A 3,831-nucleotide genomic window follows, 5' to 3' on the forward strand; every position below is an offset into this window, starting at 1 on the left:
AGGTTCAAGGTAAAAGGTTGGAAAAAAAATCCTACCATTGGATAGGACCCAAAGGAAGGCAGGGACAGCCATAATAATAGCAAACAAACTAGATTTCCAGTTTAAAAAAGATAACAAGAGACAAGGATGGACACTATATAATGAGGAAGAGAACAATATATCAGGAGGACATAACAATCAACAACATACACGCACCAAAGAAAGGAGCATCAAAATATATTAGTCAAGTACTATCAACTCAGAAAACAAACCTTGAAAAAAAATCACATTTGTGGCAGGAGTCTTCAACACCCCATTCTTGATGCAGTGAAACAGGAGAGGCGTCTCTTCCTGTCCCATCAGATAAGCATTCCTATTTGTTGCATTTAACAAGTTTGTCTTCTTGCAGTTTAAGGAAAATGAAGGATATCCCTAAGAGGATAATAAGGAAGTTAAATAGCTAAGGAAGTTAAACATCAGGTGTTAACAAAGCAAGTAGTCACCCACCAGAAATCTCTGTATGCCTGCATCAAAAGGACTTGCCGTCCCTTGCCCAGCTCCCTTTTTTTTTTTAAAGATTTATTTATTTTTATACAAGAACCGGGGTACAGGCCAGATGTGTAGGAGGGCGAGAGGATTCACTGGAGACAGAGCGGGGAACAGAACAGACAGACTGATGAAAAACTCTGCTGAGGGGAGCAGCGGGCAAGACAGGAGAGGTCTGCTCGCCATATGGGATTCTCACCGGTGGCTGGGATCAAACCCGTGCTGCAGAGGCTGTGGACAGATTCACAGTGTGGTGCTCGACCACCTGCGCCACCAGGGAGGCCCAGCTTTCTTTTGTTTTACTCCTTTGTATAAACAACGCTGCACTCTGCCAAAGAGCAGGATGACAGTGATCTTTCAGACACGAGTCTGCTGCCTTTTTCAGTTTGTCAACAATTAAACCACTTTCCTTTTCCTCAAACTCTGTTTCCTTTTATTGGCTGAGGGAAACCAAGGCCAGCATTCAGTATCACTCTCACCAACTGACAAATCAAAGAGATAAAAATGAACATGTTATTTCTCTTTGGGGCTTCCATCCCTTGTGGAGTATAGCAGTTCCTCTTCCTTGGACTTCACCTGGTCCAAGGATGTGTGTCTCCACACCATTTTCACAAGGTCCTGGCTGATCCAACAACCTTGTCATCACCATGCCCCACCAACTGCCACCTTTGCGGATCTTTTTTCCACCAACATTCTGTTAACTGATGTTTGAATATTTGATATCCATTTTAAAACCACCTCTGCTAATCTCTGTGGTACAGAAGAGGGTGTTTCAACCTCACTGCTATGCTCTGAAATTCCCTCAGTAATGTCGCATCTCTAAATATATTTTAATTGTTTCTCTTGGGGGGTGGGGGAAAAAGGAACATCATTTGTCCCTATTTTGGTGACTTCCTTCCATACAGTTCTTTGTAACAAGACTTTTAATGAACATTAAAACAACTTTCAGCAAAGTGATACTGCAGCAAATGCAACTTTTACTCATTCTATAACATGTACTGAAATGTTCCATATTGTTTTTCTTTGGATAGTCTTCTTATTCCATGAAACTTACATTGAGGAAACTATTTCAGTAAATGGATATGTACCCATTTTCAAACATATACTAAAATATTTCATATAGTTCTTTATAGCCAGATACTTAATAATATATTCATATGGCTTATAACAGGGTCATCTCAATAAATGTAATCTATACCCATTTTGTCACATGTTTTGAATAATATAAATTTTATTTCATTAAGTGACATTTAACCTTCTATAAAATATACTGGGGTGTTTCATGTAGTTTTTTTGAGATTCTTTATGCTACATGTTTAAAACTTTTGGCATAGTATTAGTTCAGATTATGTGACTTCTGATTCTCTAACATTTACTGAATTAATATAGTATTCCAGGACATTTGTAATAGTTATGTGGAAACCACTTTCTGTACAGTGTTATTTCACTAAGTGGAACTGGTACATCTTCTGAAACATGTGCTGGAATGTTTCATATAGTTCTTTATAACAAGACTCTTAGTAACATGGAAGTGGTTATTAACAAAGTTTTCAGTAAATGCTAGTCTACCTTTGTTTTTTTGTAACATGTACTGACTGATTTATATAATACTTTCCAAGAAATTCTTGATAGAAGAAAAAGGCTCTCAGTGCAGTGTTATTTCAGTAAGTAGAACTTTACATTTTTGTAAAATGTACTGAAATATTTAAAATCGTTCTTTATTATAAGATTCTTTTTTAAAGATTTATTTATTTATACAGGAACCAGGGTACAGGCCAGATGTGTGGGAAGGTGAGAGGATTCACCAGAGACAGCGTGGGGACCAGAACAGGCAGACTGACTGAAATACACTGCTGAGGGTAGCAGCTGGCGAGACAGGAGAGGTCTGCCCCACCATGGAGGTATCTCCCTATCTGGCCAGGAATTGAACCTGTGCTGCAGTGGCTGTGGACAGCTTCACAGTGCCGTGCTCAACCTGTTGTGCCACCAGGGAGACCCTATTATAAGATTCTTAATGTGTTGTGCAACCATCCCAGGCCAGGCAGGTTCTCCGCTGATTTGAGCAAACAGAGGAAGAATCTTGGAGCCTTTGTTATGTCCAACATGCCTTTAATGCTGAGACAGTGGGACATATAGACAGGGAGAGAGAGAGGGAGAGAGAGAGAGAGAGACCGCAAGACTGAGAGGCCTAATGGCAACCGAAGGCCTTTCACATTGTTAAGTGCCCATAGACACAAAACTGATACATTGCTGTGAATACAAGGCTCTATCTGTTGTTTGCTTGATATGCAAATGGTGGAAAATTCCTGGTTATGGGCTGTCTGTTGTTTACAAGGTAAAAAATAGCCCGATTAACTCATTTTCCTTACAAATGAAAACAGCTTTCAGTATAATGTCATTTAGTAAGCAAAAATGCACCTATATTGTAATATGTGCTGAAATGTTACATATCATTGTTTTGGGGTAGTCTTAATATTACCTGAAAATGGATTTTACCACAGTGTTATTTCCATATATAGAACTTCTTCCCTTTCTGTTAACATGTACTTCAGTATTCCATATATTTCGTAAGAAAAAGATACTCATTATTTTCATGAAACAGCTTTAAGAAAGAATTATTTTAGTAAATAGAAATTTTACATATCCTCTAAAATGTACTAATCAGTTTCATGTAGTTTTTACTTAAAAGATTCATAATATTACACAGAAACAGTTTTCAACAATGTTACTTAAGTTAAAAGAAATTTTACCTACTCTGCAATATATACCTAAGTGTTTCAGATAGTTCTTATCAAGAATATTCATCCTAAGAAAATATAGGTAAAACACTGCAAGACATACATCTCAGTAACATCTTTAAAGACTCATCACCCAAAGCAAAGAAAGTCAAAGGAAAGATAAACACCTGGGATTATATCAAACTGAAAAGCTTCTGTATAGCAAAAGAGATTTTAACCAAAACAAAGAGACATCCCACTGATTGGGAAAAACCTTTGCATACAACTGATAAGGGATGGATCACAAAGATATACAAAGAACTCGCACAACTCAACAAAAGCAAAGCAAGCAATCCAGTCAAGAAAATGGGCAGAAGAACTTAAAAGATACTTCTCCAAAGAAGAAATGCCAATGGCCAACAGGCACATGACAAAATGTTCACCATCCCTTATAATCAGGGAAATGCAAATCAAAACCACAATGAAATATGGCCTTATACCAGTAAGAATGTCACAAATCAAAAAAACTAGCAACAACAAATGTTGGCAAGGATGTGGTGAAAAAGGAACTCTTTTACATTGCTGGTGG

This window comes from Talpa europaea, assembly GCF_964194135.1.
Source record: "Talpa europaea genome assembly, chromosome: X".
Taxonomy (NCBI): domain Eukaryota; kingdom Metazoa; phylum Chordata; class Mammalia; order Eulipotyphla; family Talpidae; genus Talpa; species Talpa europaea.